The 17,396-nt window shown below is 37.8% G+C and overlaps 1 long non-coding RNA gene across 1 annotated transcript in view; it reads left to right on the forward strand.

The window, feature by feature from the left end:
* The first annotated feature begins 1,607 nt into the window (after window positions 1-1,607).
* The window catches only part of LOC131424618 (uncharacterized), a 41,983-nt gene continuing 26,194 nt past the window's right edge, over window positions 1,608-17,396 (forward strand). Inside the window, exon 1 of the long non-coding RNA XR_009227958.1 lies at window positions 1,608-1,847. This is a non-coding gene — a long non-coding RNA (uncharacterized LOC131424618). The remainder of the gene's footprint in view (window positions 1,848-17,396) is intronic.

The following is a 17,396-nucleotide window of genomic DNA, read 5'->3' on the forward strand; positions in this document are numbered from 1 at the left end:
ATTTTAAGACTTTATGCTTTTGAAAGGTGTGTCTTTTTCTAATAAAAGACCTAGAATTTGGGCACTGGCTTCCATAAATCTATCCATTTATTCTTTGTCATAACATTTATCAAGTACTCTTTATGTGCAAGAGCCTATCATGAGTGCTAAGAAGATAGCTGGGAACTTCCATTAAATGTATTAAGATATTGTTATGGTTTATTCAAAGAACCAACGTTTTGTTCTGTCAAATTTTTCAATTGTTTCTTTTGTTTCAATTTCATTGATTTCAGCTCTGATTTTAATTATTTCCTGTCTTCTGCTTTTGGTGTTGATTTGTTCTTCTTTTTCTAGGGCTTTGAGATGTAATGTTAAGTCATTTATTTGCTTACTTTTTCTTCATTTGAGGAATGAACTTTATGCAATGAACTTTCCTCTTAGAATTGTTTTCATAGTGTCCCAGAGATTTCAATATGCTGTATCTGTGTTCTCATTCACCTTTAATTTTTTTTTAGTCTCCTCCTTGATTTCTTTTGCAACCCACTGTTCATTCAGTAGCATATTATTTAGTCTCCAGGTATTGGAGTGGGTTTTATTTCTTATTTTATCATTGACTTCTAATTTCATTTCATTATGATCTGATAGACTGCAGGTAGTATCTCTACTTTTTTATATTTGCTAAGAGTTGCTATGGGCATATATACACTATGGAATATTACTCAGCAATAAAAGAGAATAAAATCATGGCATTTGCAGGTAAATGGACGAAGTTAGAGAAGATAATGCTAAGTGAAGTTAGCCAATTTCAAAAAACCAAATGCCGAATGTTTTCTCTGATATAAGGAGGCTCATTTATAGTGGGATAGGGAGTAGGAAGAGGGAGCATAGGAGGAATATATAAACTCTTGATAGAGCAGAGGGGTGGGAGGGAAAGGGAGGGGGCATGGGATTAGAAATGATGGTGGAATATTATTATTATTATCCAAAATACATGTATGAAGACACGAATTAGTGTGAATATACTTTGTATACAACCAGAGATTTGAAAAATTGTACTCTATATGTGTAATAAGAATTGGAATGCATTCTGCTGTCATATATAAGTTTAAAAACATTTTTTTAAAGATATTGTTATGGTTTAGATATGAGATGTCCCCAAATAACTCATGTGGAAGACAATGAAAGAATATTTCAAGGTGAAATAATTTGATTATAAGAGTTGTGACCTAATTAATCCACTGATATGGATTAGCTAGGTTATAACTGTAGCAGGTAGGATATGACTGGAGGAAGCGGCTACTGGGGAGAGATTTTTGAGGTTTATAGTTTGTCCCTGGTGAGAGAAGCTCTCTTTCTGCTCTCTGGTTGCCATATCCTGAGCTGCTTTCCATTGTCACACTCTTCCACCATTGTAATGATTAATTTGAATTTTCAATTTGATTGGATTAAGAGATGCTGAGGATTATGGGTGTGTTGATGAGGGTATGTCTAGGAATGATTGACATATGTGGGATAGCCAATTGAAACAGAGACCCTCCCTAAGTGTGGGCAGAACCAACCAATTGGATAATGGCTTGGATGGAATAAAAGTTGGAAGAACAAGAAAGCAGCAGTAGATGTAAGTTGAATTCTTCCTGAAGGGGTTCCTTGATTGCTGCTACAATTGTCTGAGAATATGGGACTCTCGCTTCTTCACTCTTCCAAAGAAGACTCTGCCAGTGATTTCCCAGAAGCCTTCTGTCTCAGACTAGGGTAGCACCATTGATCCCTCTTGTTATGGGGTTCAGCCTCTTGGACTGCGAAGCTACTGGTTCTTCCAGCTCTCCAGCCTGCAGATGGCCATTGTGGTCTATCCAGCTTCTGGTCATGTAAGCCAACCTAATAAGCCCCCTTCTATAATTATACTTCCTGTTGATTCTGTTCCTCTAGAGAACCCTAACTAATACAACCATGATGTTCTGCCTCACGTTAGGCCTAGAGATATGGAGTTGCCTAACCATAAACTGAACCTCAGAAACCATGGGCCAAAATAGTCTTTTTGTCCTTGAGGTTGTTCTGATCAGGTCTTTTAGTCATAGTGATGTAAAAGCTCCTGAAGGTTGAGCATAATCCACAAAATTACCCTCACTTCTGATGTTAGTTATTAGGACTGGAGGTTCTCAAGGACACCTTCAGTTTCAATAATGCACTGTAAGTAGTCACAGAACTTGCTGAAAGGTTTCATACTTGTGTTTACAGTTTTTTACAATGAAAGAATCCAGATTAAGGAGAGAGGCACATAAGGCAGAATCCAGGCAATTTCTAAATGGGAGCTTCCATTTGTCCTCTTCCAGTAGACAAGAGTGAGAACTCCACCCTGGCAAGTGTGTGTGTGTGTGTGTGTGTGTGTGTGTGAGAGAGAGAGAGAGAGAGAGTATTGTGAACCAGAGAAAACCACTTGAATCTTGTGAGTCCAGATATTTTACTGGGGTTTGATCATGTAAACATAGCTGATTGTCCATGTAGGTGACCTTCAATCTCCAGTCCATCTGGAGGTAGAGTGGATACCACATGGCCCAAAGCCCCATCATAAACCATATTATTAGACTGTTTACATGTTCCCCAAGACCCCAGGTAAACAAAGACATGCTTAGGATATTTCAAGGGCCTAGAGATTATCTAGGTAGCCAAGGGCAACAGCCAGGCTACTCTTTGGGTAAGATAATTCTTTACTTTATAGTCACAACAAGGGATTGTTTAAATTAAATTTAGTATAACACCATTAAAGAATAATATACCCATTAAAATTCTATTTTTAAACTTAATAATGACACAGGGAAATTTGTAGACTGTACTCTTGTGTATATCATTTAGATTATCTGTGGGTGTATGAGACAGAGTATGTCAGAAGTGGTGTGTATGGAAGATATATCTTTAAGCTAAATAATTATATATTTCCATCTTCTACTGTAATGATTTTTTTCAATTGCCCAAATTTAGTTTCAATAGGATATGTGCCCCCCTTTTAGGTCTACAGTTTTTTAATGAAATAAGAGTCTCTTCCTTTTCCTTCCTGTTAATTGTAGACCCAAACCAGGTTTGTGTCAATACATAAAATTAAAAAGTAAATGGAAATCTTCCTTGGAAAATCACATGGAAGAAAGTGTTTTCAGCAAGGATTCTCTGTTTCTCTGCTATTAATTCTTTCACTATTTCATTCATTGAACAATTTTATAGAATTAATACTAAGACTGGGGAATATATAGATGAGTGAGCCCTGTGGTCTTCCACTCACAGGTCTTGAAATCTGGCAATAGAAAGAAATGCGTAAAGGATAAGCTACTGTATGTGACAAAGGAGTCTTCTTACCCTAGGGAAACCTAAATTGCTGTAGCATATTCCAGTTTGGAAACAGAAAATCAGTAAGATGTCACTCAGAGTCATGGAAGTTAGGGCATTAACCTAGAACTCTCCTTTCTTTGTGGGTCCCCTACTTTCCAGACCATAAACAGATACTGGCATATGGTATTAGGATGGAGACTCAAACATGTGCCACCTTATTGGCCCACAGTCTTAATTTCTTCTATTTCTTTTGGAATCTGACCACTTACTGTCCTTTCACTCTTGGATACAAAGTACATCTTATTGATTTTCAAGACTCTAGAAAGGCAGAGCAACCATGTAAAAAAAAAGTGCCCCAAGTGTTTCCAAACCTAATCTTGAGTGATTTTATACTAATCCACCTGGCACCGTTTCTGGCTTTACCATTTGTCATAGAGCAAAACAAACCAAACCACAAGTATAAATCATTGTTTTACTTGGATTTGTGTAATAAAAAAATCAGAAATATTTTTTAACATGTACATGTTCACATACATGCACACAAAGTGAAAAGCATCACAACAGGATCAGAACAAAAATTGTAGCAATCCAGGAGTAAAAATCAGCTCATTCCACCTTGAGAAATAAGATGCCATCCCTCTTAACCCCCAGTACTATTTGTTCTCAGGACATTGAAATTGTCTTTGGCTCCATTTCTAATGACAGCAGTGTGCCAGGAATTATATCTAAGGCACCGCTTTTATGCAACATTAGGTATTTCCTCAAGCACTTCATAAGTCAGTGTTGTTATTATTAAGTTAAAGAACAAATCCACATTTTCAGCACCATTGAAAGCCCTGGATCACAGGAGAAATATTCCTATAAGCAGGCAGGGAACACATGAAAACATACACAGTGAGAAGTTTACACACCAAACAACTACCAAGAAGGAAATGGGTCTCATTTTGGCTTGCCCAGATGGGCTTGGCAAACAATAGAGAGCACTGAAGTGAAAAAATATCAAAAAGCTACTTTAAGGCCTCCATTTGTGTGTTTAAAGAAAAACAGAGTTGTGAATGGCTCTGGATCACAGTGTGTTGAAATGAATGGGCTTTACTTTCCTCATCTCATTTGATCATATTTTCCATATCTTTACTTACTTCATCTCATTTGATCATATTTTTCCCTATATTATCCAGAGGTATTTTTTTTTGTTATACCAGGTTCAAAAATTGTTTTGGCCACAGTGACATTCATTTTTCAAATTGCATGAAGAGGAAAAGTCCTATTACTGAGGACCAGTTCAAGGATTTATTGTTTAGTGTTAAGCAAATATAGATCAGTCTTCTGGTGGTTTCTTGTCTACATTTTGAATATCTGGATGATGTTAGTTTTTATCCACTCACCTTGTTTTCCTGTGGAAAATTTCAGCATAATATAGAAGTTCCTTAAGATAGGTTACAGTTGATCTTTCCTCTTATAAATAAAAAATAATTCACACCCCACACACTCACAAACACCCATGCACACACATATTCACATACAAGAAGTTTCTGAGAATAAAAACCAAGAATAACAAGATGAGTTTATTTTTATCTCAAAATTATTGAATTGTTGCTTAGTTTTTCTTCATTCAGTTAAGAAAACATGAGTCCCTCAATGGGAACCACTATGTTTTCAACTTCACAGTAACCCATCATTTAGGACATAATAAGTACTCAAAATATGTTAAGTGACTATATATGTGAATCACTCAGAACATAACTCAAATATTTGAAAACTTTTTAATTGGCAAGTGAAAATCTACCATTCATATTTTTTAAGTCTCATACCAATAAGCTAGCTGCCATCAAAGAATAAAGCCCATCCTCATGGTAAGGACTGCACAATCTAGCTGGTAAAATAAGATTAAAGGAAATAAAAACAAACAAATGATGTTTAAAAAAAGTATGTAATAATGACCCACTGTAGCATTCTGGCAGCTATCTGAGTACTACAAAATTCAGAGGAATTGATGGAGATGGGAAAGTCTTCATGAAGGACATGAAACCCCTGACCCTTGAAAGGCAGTGAAATTTGTAAAGGTGGAAGAATGAATGGGTTTTCTAAGTGAGTGAAACAGCACAATGAATGAAAAGTTTGTCTTTTGGAATTAAACATAAAAGCAGATGAGCACTGAATTATTGATTGATAATATCTATGTTCTCCAAATCAATTAAAAAAATAACACCTTGCAAGATAGCAGAAGTTAAAAGAAGCAAGACATTGGCCAGACAAACTTGAAAGTTGTGGGGTTTGTAACGGGTTTGTAACCCATGTATACATGATGAGTGATAGACACCTAGTTTCCATAAGGGCAGGAACTTCATCTCCATTGTTTATCTTGTTCATCACTGTATCTCCAGTACTAGAACAGTGTCTGGTTCATAGTAAGCACCCACCCAATTCTTGTAATATAAATGAATGAATCTTGTAATACTGTTTTTAAGGCTTAATGTACGACCCCATCCACACACCCAGTCTGCCCAAGCAGAACCATTTTCAGGAAATGCACTTAGTGCTGTTTGTTTTCCTAATTGGTTGGACTCCAGTGGTGTATGCTAAAAATACAAGCTGATCTAGCTAGGATAGCAAAGGTGAAAGAGCTCAAGAAATGTTCTCTTCCCTTAGAAGTGAATGAAGGTGAATGTCCTTTTCTAAGCCAATCTGCTCACTGCCCAGGCCTATAATCACTAAACTTCATTGCTCATTCCAAAGTTTGCATGACTACCAACATTAATAAAGGCCATAAAAGTGTTCAACCTTTGCAAACACCCTGGTTAATTATTTTTTTTCTGTCTCATCTGTGCAGTGTGAGGATGGACCAGGTGTGATAGAGCTTATCATGCCTACTGGATTCAAATCTGGTCAAATCCCCTAATTTTTCTGCAACTAAATGCAGAGGAAGGATGTGTTCCCAAATATTTGGATACATTCAGGTAAAAAAAAATGCTCCAAATAATAACTTATAGAAGTCAGTTCCTAAGCCAACATGGTGAAGATTTGGGCCTATTTTTTCTTCTATTAGACACAGGGTCTCTGTTCTAGTGCCTAAGTCTTTGATCCACTTTGAGTTGAGTTTTGTACAGGATGAGAAATAGAGGTTTAATTGCATTTTACTGCATATGGATTTCCAGTTTTCCTGGTACCATTTTTTGAAGAGATTATTTTTTCTCCAATGAATGTTTTTGTCACCTTTGTCTAGTATGAGATAACTGTATTTATGTGAATTTGTCTCTGTGTCTTCTATTCTGTACCACTGGTTTATGTGTCTGTTTTGGTGCCGATACCATGCTGTTTTTGTTACTATGGCTCTATAGTATAATTTAAGATCTTCTATTGTGATGCCTCCTGCTTCACTTTTCTTGCTAAGGATTGCTTTGGGTATTTTGGATCTCTTATTTTCAAATAAATTTCATGATTTTTTTATTTCTATGAAGATTATCATTGCAATTTTAATATGAATTGCAATAAATCTGTATAACACTTTTGGTATATAGTATGGCCATTTTGACAATATTCTGCCTATCCAAAAGCATGGAACTCCAAAAGCACAAGAAGTAAAATCAGGAGTCAAGAAATGGGATGGATTCAAACCAAAAAGCCTCTTCTCAGTAATAACATGAAGAGAAAGCCTACAGAATGGGAGAAAATCTTTATCAGATACAGTATTAATATCTAGGATATATAAAGAACTCAAAAAACTCAATGCTAAAAATAAATAAATAATCCAATCAATAAATGGGCTAAGGACTGAATAGATACTTCACAGAAGAAGAAATACAGTTGATCAACAAATATATGAAAAAATGTTCAACATCTCTAGCAATTAGAGAAATACAAATCAAAACTACTCAGATTTCATCTCACTCTAGTCAGAATGGCAATTATCAAGAATACAAGCAGAAATAAATGTTGGCGAGGATGTGGGGGAAAATGTACACTCATACATTGCTGATGGTACTGAAAATTGTGCAATCATTATGGAAAGCAGTATAGAGATTTATCAGAAAACTTGAAATGGAGCCACTGTTTAACCCAGCTACCCCACTCCTTGGGATAGCTTGATCTTAAGTCCCAAAGGACTTAAAATCAGCTTAATACGGTGATGCAGCCACCTCAGTTTATAGCAGCTCAATTCACAATAGCTGAACTATGGAACCAACCTAGATGCCCTTCAGTAGATGAATGGATAAAGAAAATATGGTAATATGGTGTATATACATAATCAAATATTACTCAGCCTTAAAGAAGAATGAAATTATGGCATTTACTGGTAAATGGATGGAGCTGGAGAATATTATGTGAAGCAAAATAAGCCAATCCTTCAAACCAAAGGCTGAATATTTTTCTCTGATAAGTAGATGCTAATTCACAATAAGGAGGGTGGTTAAGAAAGAATAGAGGTAGTTTGGATTAGACAGAAGGGAAGGAGGGGATGGAATATGGGGATAGGAAAGATAGTAGAATGAATCAGACATTATTACACTTCGTACATATATGACTACACGACCAGTGTAATTGCACAACATGTACAACCAGAAGAATGAGAAGTTATACTCCATTTATATATGGTATGTTAAAATACATTCTAATGTATAACTAATTAGGACAATTTTTTTTTTTTTACAAAAGAGCTTACAGATGGAGTTGAGGTATCATTTCATGAGATGAAAACAGAAAGATGGCCAGGTTTAGGTTCTTATTCCAGAACTAATGGAGGCCTTGTGCTCTCTGACTCATTCTACTTGGGCTAATGTCTCATCAGCCTGTTAGTTTAGCCTCCACATGGCTTGTTGGAAACGGTGATATTGCCACTTTTTCTGAAAATGTCACTTTCTTCTCATGCTTTCCTTCCCTTCCACCTTTACCTTTTACTTTATTCTCCTCAGGGTGCACTTCTTGTTTCTCTGTGTGATCTCAGAAGCCCTCAGGGTGGCAATTTGTTTTCCTTCTAGGAATGTACAACCCCCTGTAGCTTCTCCACAACAGGCTCACAGTACCAGCAGGAAGAGAAATGACACCTTTTTCTCTTTATTCCTCCTCCTCACACCAATATGCTTTCCAACATTCATGAAAAAAAAAAAAAAAGCAATTTTGTTTGTTTGTTTTTCAGTTGATTTTATTTATTTGTCTGTTGGACAGGTCTCCCTTGGTCCCATGTCCCTGGGAGATGGACTGGGAGTGAAAGCAGAGGATTTCCTAAGGAGAGTCACATGGGAACTTCTAAGCTGATCTGTGTGCTGCTCCAGGTCTTCCTCACTGGCAGGAGAGAAAACAAGTTTCCTTCCTATTGAGAAATTCAGCCTGGAAGCCTGGTTTCCTGAGGGTGTGTGCTGACACTCTGAGGAGCCTATGTATTCTTTTAATGTTCTGGTCTGTCCACACCTTGTGAAAGTTAACATCAGGGAAGCAAGGAATGCAGCTTTTGATGACTCCAGAGGGCTATGTAGCCTGCAGAGGACAGCCCAGCAATCAAATCCTTTACCATGAACTCAGAATTTAATGGCTAAGCAATGACATTTCTTGGTAGAGTTAAATAACAGGTTGGAAGGAAAATATGAACCAAGGTAGAAAGTGACGAATACCAGAATGCGCCCTGGTAATTCTTCCTCACCAGCTTTCAGTGGTTTTTGGTTTTGAAGCAGGAAAAAAATACAGACTTGGGAGTGAGAGAGTGTTGGATTAGAACCCCACTTTTGTCACTTTCTAAGTGAACTTAGTGTCTTCTTCTTCATCTATAGTACTAAGAGAGTGGTTATAAGGACTAAGTGACATGCTGTATATAAAGAATCTAACACTGAGATATATACCTAGGACAAAGAAGTTTTGAAATTGGTGGCTTATTGGGTCTAAAAGGTATTAATCTCTAATATGAGTGTTTTGAGTGTGCCCTTCCTGAACAAGGTAGAGATGATAAGTATGAACATTCAGTCAGCAGAGCCCTAGGAGAAGTGCTGTTGTTTATGGCAGATATCAACCAGGAGGCAGAGCTGTGTCTTACAGCAATATATATGGACCCTGACTCCTGGATTTTTAGTCCTGCTTCTCCTTCTGGGAACGTGATAAGGTAACTGAGCACGTGTTGGAAGCATGTTCCGTAATGTACTCTTGTCCGTCAAAAAGAGGCATTCTATGGGCTGGGGATTTGGCTCAAGCGGTAACGCACTTGCCTGGCATGCACGGGGCACTGGGTTCTGGGTTCGATCCTCAGCACCACATAAAAAATAAAAAAAATAAAGATGTTGTGTCCACTGAAAACTAAAAAATAAATATTAAAAAATTCTCTCTCTCTCTCTTAAAAAAAAAAGAGGCATTCTGAAAGGAAAAACAGGAATTTGGTAAGGAAGTCTCACCTCTTGGCTCTAGAAGTTACTGGCCCCTGACAAGGTGTACTTTTGTTTTTTGTTTGTTTTTCAGAATTTGAAATATGTATTTTTTATTTTTAGATTAGTCATGCATAAGATATGAATAAACTGACTTGATTTTAGTCCTTGGGGGTAACAAAGATCAGCCATGTGTTTGAGTATATATATCTACACACATGCATATATATTATATATTTATTTATGATATTTATTAATTGTACATATATGTGGGTTACAATATGACGTTTGAATGCATGTATGCAACATATAACGATCATATCAGGGAAATTGGCATATCTGTCACTTCAAACATTAATTATTTCTTTGTGCTAGGAACATTCAAAATCCTTTCTACTAGCTATTTTAAAATATATAATTAATTGTTGTCAACCATAGTTACCCTACTGTGCTATAGAATATTAGAAGTTATTCCTTCTATCCAACTGCACCCCTGTACCCATTAACCATTCCCTATCCATTACCCTCTACTCCCACCCTTCTGGTTGAATTTTTTATTGTAAATTTTTTTTTAATTAAACCAGAGACTCTGTATCTAATAAAAGAAAAAGTAGGCCCTAATCTTCATCATGTGGGATTAGGCCCCAACTTCTTATAGCGCAAGAATTAAAACCAAGAATCAATAAGTGGGATGGAATCAAACTAAAAAGTTTCTTCTCAGCAAAAGAAACAATCTATGTGGTGAACAGAGAGCCTACATTCTGGGAGCAAATTTTTACTCCTCATATATCAGATAGAGAACTAACCTCTAGGATATATAATGAACTCAAAAGCTAAGCACCAAAAAGAAAAACAAAAGAAAAACAAATAACCCAATCAACAAATGGGCCAAGGACCTGGACAGACACTTCTCAGAGGAGGACATACAATCAATCAACAAATATATGAAAAAAAAATGCTCATCATCTCTAGCAAACAGAGAAATGCAAATCAAAACTACTCTAAGATATCATCTCACTCCAGTAAGAATGGCAGCTATTATGAAGACAAACAACAATAACTGTTGGTGAGGATATGGGGGAAAAGGTACAATCATACATTGCTGATGGAACTGCAAATTGGTGTAGCCATTATGGAAAACACTATGGAGATTCCTTGGAAATCTGGGAATGGGACCACCATTTGACTCAGCTGTCCCCTTCCTCAGACTATACCCAAAGGACTTAAAAACAGCCTACTACAGGGACACAGCCACATCAATGTTTATAGCAGCACAATTCACAATAGCTAAACTGTGGAGCCAACCTAGATGTCCTTCAGTGGATAAAGTGTGGGGTCTGAATAAAAAAAAAAAGTGGCATATATACACAATAGAATTTTACTCAGCAATAAAAGAGAACAAAATCATGGCATTTGCAGGTAAATGGATGGCATTAGAGAAGATAATGCTAAGTGAAGTTAGCCAATCCCAAAAAACCAAATGCCAAATGTTTTCTCTGATATAAGGAGGCTGATTCATAGTGGGGTAGGGAGGGGGAGCATAGGAGGAATAGATGAATTCTAGATAGGGAAGAGGGGAGGGAGGAAAAGGGAGAGGGCAGTGGATTAGCAAGGATGGTGGAATGTGATAGACATCATTATCCAAAGTACATGTATGAAGACACGAATTGGGTGTCAACATACTTTATATACAAACAGAGATATGAAAAATTGTGATATATATATATATATATATATATATATATATAAAATAAGAATTGCAATTCATTCCGCTGTAGTGTATTTAAAAAAATTAAATCAATTAATTTTTTTAAAAGGTATACTTTTGTAACAAAGTTGCTCCTTGCTCACACCTTTGTCTCTGGTATACTGTTGCACATGAAACTGGAGTTTATTGGCTGCAGGGGCAGGAGAGACCCAGAGTTACACTTCGATTTGGAACTTGAAAGTGGTATTGAGATGCAGGGAGGTTGGGATGGGGGAATGGGGCTGGAATAGATAGGGTAACAAGGGGGCAGAGTGAATAATTCACTTGGAGTTACCCTCAGGAACAGCATCACAATCTTAATATCTGTGATGGAAACAATGTGGCATCTTTGATACAGGTATGAATTTTTTGTTTTGGTTTTTGGCTTTTTTTTAAGGAAAAAAAAAAAACTTCTCTAGACCTGCCTTTTGTGGACATGAGCAACAAGGTAGAGCAAGATAGTTTTGTATTTTGAAAGTTAGGTATAAATTGAAAGTTCTAAGTAGAGCATTAGGACTAGATCTAATGTCATGAGACAGATTTCTTTCTGTATTTCATATATGGCTCAGTTTTTATAGAAAACAAAATTCACAAGTTTCTTGAATTAATTTTTTTCCTTTTCTTTCTTTCTTTCTTTCTTTCTTTTCTTTTCTTTCTTTTTTGTTTTGTTTTTTGGTACTGGGGATTGAACTCAGGGTAATTTTACCATTAAGCTATATCCCTGGTCCTTTTAATATTTTACTTTGATACAGGTTTTCACTAAGTTGCTTAGGGCCCTTGCTAAATCATTCAGACTGGCCTAGAAGTTGCCATCCTCCTGCCTCAGCCCCCTGAGTTGTTGGGATTGCAGGCATATGCCACTGCTGGATGATTTTTTTTTTTCTTTTTGGTACTGGGGATTGAACTCAGGGGCATTTGACTACTGAGCCACATCCCCAGTCCTATTTTGTATTTTATTTAGAAACAGGGTCTCACTGAGTTACCTAGCCTCTCATTGTTGCTGAGGCTGGCTTTGAACTCACGATCCTACTGTCTCAGCCTCCTGAGCCACTGGGATTACAGGTGCGTGCCACTGCACCTGGCCTGGATGAATTTTTTTAAATAAACTTCAAATATAAGTCTACAAGCAGAATGCATACATGTGTAAGGTGGGATCCCATCCATGTGGAGGGATTAACTCTTGAAAGATACATTCTAAATTTTTAATAATGATTACTTCTTGATGGGGGGAGTAGAAGAAACCAGGAAGGTGAGTATAAGGACTTTTTCTATCTTACCTATGTTTTTACATTAATAATAAGACAAAACCTAATAATAATAATAGTTAACTTGTACTGAGCACATACTGTGCTCCAAGAATTTTGCTAAAGGTGTTATTTGTTCAGTTCTCATAACAAGCCTGTAGGCAGATACCATGACTTCCCTATTTGACAGTTGGAGAACTGAGGATTTGGAGAGACTAAATTAATTACCAGAGGGCTCATGGTTACATATAAGAGCTATGATGCAAGTGTGTTGTCCAGATTCTATAGTATAGGCCACTGTACCAGACTTCCTCAAATGAATAAATAAATACAAATAAAAATTCCTTTTTGAAAAACAAAGAGTCAATCTCACCAGCTCATAGTCACATCTCCGTTGTATCTTCTGCTCATGCTTAGAACATAAACTTTGTTCATTTAAACACTCAGTTGAATGCATATTACTGCCACACATGACCACTCCTGGCATCTGAAAGGCCTGGATAAGGAAAATGGATAGACATTTGCTAGTGGGAAAGGGAGACAGGAAGAGAGTCCGGAAGAAGGTCCCTGAGGCCGGTGGCTGCACTTCCTTAGAATAAAAAAAAAAAAAAAAAAAAAAAACAGAAGGCAGAGAGAGAGATGGGCTAGAAAGGAATTGCACTATAGGTTCCTGAGAATATGGTACATTTGGAAATGTCCCAAATAGAAGTTATGTTCTTTAATTTCTGACAAAGTTTGTAAAGTCTATTTTGTATTAATGGAGAAAAAATTAGAAACAGCTTTTGTATTGTAGCTCTCCAGCATTATTCCCTTTAAAAGACTTCTTTTGCTTAAGCTCTTTTTCTTTCTATGTGTCAAGAGTCATTTAACTTTTCTATAGAATAATGACCAAGAAAAAATTATAAATACATTAGTTCCTTTCTTTTTCACAGCCTTCTGTAGTCCTTCCCACTACCTTTAAACAGGCATACGCTAAGCCAGCCAAATAGAATACCAATAGAAGAATTTTGCCTGAATAAATCTATAGCACACTGACTTTTGTACTCTTAAATTTGGGGGGTTATTTTTCCACAGATAGGAGTAAAAAAAAAAGAAATGTTTATTTAACCCCCTTAGTATTCTAAGCACCAAACAGCTACTTTACCTACTTTTCTGTTTTAAGTCTCCCAATTATTTGTGAGGTCATTGTCGTCTTTCATATTTTATAAATAGAGATAAATTGGCCTGCCCTTGCTGCTCAGTGAGCAAACTAAGGCCCAAACTGTGTTTTTACTTTCAGCATGACTTTTTGCAGCAGTGACCCTGCTGTGTAGATTCATGCTTTATTATTAACTTGAGAATTATTAGTACTAACAATAGCCACTATTTGTTGTTTGTTTACCAAAGGCCAGGCAGCTATGCCAAGAACTTTCAGGCTTCTCTCACGTACTCCCAACGATAACTTTAAAGGAGTTATTGCCCTTTGCTTACAGATGGCGTAACAAGGTTTGGCCATGTAACCAAGTCAATAAGTTTCAAACCCTTTTCATTCTTAGCAGTTTTGCTATAATGCCCAGAATACCACCATCCAATATGATATTTCTCTGTTCAAACTGTTCCCAAGACTTTCCTGATGACTGAGGCTCAGAGAAGTATTGGCAATAGAGAAGGAAACAAGAAAGCCCTCAGGGGGCCCCTATCCTCCCAAGGGAGGGAAGCTTCCAATCCCCTGGGATCCTTAGCCTGTAACACTCAGTCTCTATCACTCCACGCCAGTGGTTCTGAAAACGAAGCATGGATCTGTTACCTGGAAGGCTTGTGAAACACAGGTCCCTGAGTCCCACTCAGAAAACTGGCATTTCTAACAAGTTCTTGGCAACACTGATGATGCTGGACAGGGAATACACTTTGAGGATCATTCTCTAGACTGAGGGAAAGCAGGTCATGAGCAATTCATATTGTTGCCGACTTCAATCATAAACAGTTGTCAACAAATTCTGCAAGTGATTTCATGAATGTGATTTTTTAAAAATTTATTCCTTTGTCAATTAGTTGGGGAGGGGGACTGTAGAACATTTCCCGAAATCAGGTGAAATAGATGACAGGTGGGGCTGGCTCTCCTGCCCAGCCTACTTCAGGAAAACAGTCACATTATCACCAGCACCAGGCAAAGTTTTCATGCTGTAAAGAGTTATCCTTGGCAGTGCCCAGCTGCATGTGGTCATGGAATTTACAGATCCTTCCCCATGCCCTGTTGAGGGTTATGAGTGAGATCTAAGAGTCAGGAAGCCTTATCCACAGAACCAATGTGTCCCTTGGCAGCACATCACACTGGGGAGCTCCTCTCCTCTGATTTCAAGCATCAGGTCAGAATTCCATCGGGGTGTTGCCTCCCGTTCAGTTGGCATAATGGCGTTGTTGGCAATGCTTTATCTATGATTCCTACGTAGCAAGATAAGGACTTGCCAAACCCACTGGGGCTGGTATTCTCTGGTGATAAATTTCTCTTCTCCCAGGGTGTTACCCATGAAGAGACATAGAAAGGGCTGGAAGGGACGTTTCAGCTTATCTAATGAATGCAGATCTGTGATGGGAAACTGAAATGAAGAGACACAAAGGGGTGAACTAGAGCCCAGGCCTCCCAAGGGCTCCTTGATCCAGAGAGAAAACTCCACATCACCTCACAGGAGCTAATCGAGGAAGGGTCACCAGGCACATTTGGTTAAGATCAAGCTTGGTGTGATGTGGATTCAGTATGAGAGAGTTAGTGATGATCAGGGAACTATGGGACTCTTCCTCCATGATTTCTCGCCTTTAGTTGTCTTCTCCTGTTCCAGTCTTTCTCCTACCTTGCCCTAGTTATCAGGATAACCTGCCAGTAGAAAACTCTTAGAAAAAAAATGTACCTTGTGATTTTAGTGTTAGGAATGGTATCCTTTTAAAAGATAACCACAGAGTCTTATTTTTACTCCACAAGATAAATCCATATCAATACATTTTCTGGCCAACACTCCCCCACACCCCACCTGCCTTTTTGTTGTTGTTTGTTTGTTTGTTTAGAAGTATTAGAAGTTCTAGGAATTGAACCCATGGCCTTGTACATGCTCTACCACTAAGCTACACCTCTACCTCTTTGTTTTTTATTTTGAGACTAAGTTTGCTAAGTTGTGCAGGCTGATCTGAAACTGGAAATCCTCCTGCCTCAGCTTCCCAAGTAGCTGGGATTTCAGGCATGTGCCATTGCACTTGGCTCTGGCCAATCATTGAGGACCTGGTGGATCCTTGTTCTGCATACAAGTTACTCTGTTTATTTTGTTTTCTTCCTTTTACCCCTAAGACCTTGGGTACAAATTCAGTCTGTGAAGAGTTTGGGTAACTCATCCATGGTGACATGTGGGTAAACCTGACAATACAGTTTAAAATTTTCTAAACTGTTTCTTCCCAAAGTAAAAGATGCATCGCAAAAGCATAGGATATGAACAACACACTTAAATTAACTGTGTATTTGCCCAAGGTCTCCAAGGTATAGCCCACTGATACAGAGGAAAATATAAATGAAGCACTAGTTTTCTAGCAGGCAAAACTGCTGTTTTCTTCTAACCATCCCTGATGATGGCTCATTCCTCCTTTGCTTAGAAGCAGGCTTCACTGTTTACCAGCACCTTGGTTATAAACCCAGGAAACAGAGGCATTGTTTGCCATCCGGAAACTGAGCTCCTGTGCCCTTAGCTCCATAATCTCTCTTATTATGACAAACATAGCAGCACCAATGCAAATTCTCCATAATTAGAATAATGGGATTAAACTTCTTTTATATCCCCAAATTCTAGAGTGGATCTCAGGTGTGTTTTAAGCTGAGCAATTTGTCCATGGTTTGTTTCTTGGTCAGAGCCTGCCCCCTTAAGTCTGATAAGGGAAGTACAGTACAGCCTCACTGCTTTCTTACAAAAGGCAAATTCTTTCCATTCAACCACTTGGAAGGAAATAGATTTGGGGTTTTTACTGAAATCTGCATCCATTTGAAGAACATTCTAGATGCTACAGAGTGACAATCTCTCAGCATCTTTATTTGTTCCGGAAGCGATAGAGAAAGTAAGAGAATTAATCTTTCTTAAAGTAGCTATTTACAGATCTGGAAACACTTACACAGGGCCATGAAAAGTCAAAAGACAATTCTTATGTATTCAGATTTCCCACAGTGGAATTTCTTATTCTAAGTGCCTAGGATAGTAATGCATCAATGGCCTTCAGGTTTCAAATTCAAATGGTCTAATTGGGGTCCTTATTTCTCTGACTCGCAGCTATATTTAACCTATTGCTGTCCATGAAATATTCTTTGGAACGTTTCAAGTCCCTCTTCACATGTTTCTCCTAGCAGGGGACAAAACTGGCTTCCCTCCTACCTCACAGGCTGCTCCTTCTCATTCCCCATTATTGGACCCTTCTCTTCTCTCTATCTCTTAAATGATGGTGTCTGATAAGGGCCTCCTCAATTTTCCACAAGTACCTGCCAGGGGATCTCCTCTGGCTCTGTGGCTATAAATGCCACCTTTATGCTGATGACCCTCCAGGCCACATCTTCCCCTGAACAGTAGGCTACAATACTCAATGGCTCTCTGACATCTCAAACTGGCTGTCTCACAGGCATCTCAAAGTCTTAGAGCGGCTAACCAGTGCCACCTAAGCTTACAGAGCACCAAAGCTTCGGAGGTCTAGCAAATGAAGCAAAGTGCCTTATAATTTTAATGTATTCATGTTCCTTAATTCACACACACACACACA

The sequence above is a fragment of the Marmota monax genome, unplaced genomic scaffold (genome assembly GCF_021218885.2).
Source record: "Marmota monax isolate L192 unplaced genomic scaffold, Marmota_monax_Labrador192_F-V1.1 WCK01_AAM20220418_F8-fsc00281, whole genome shotgun sequence".
NCBI classification, from domain to species: Eukaryota; Metazoa; Chordata; class Mammalia; order Rodentia; family Sciuridae; genus Marmota; species Marmota monax.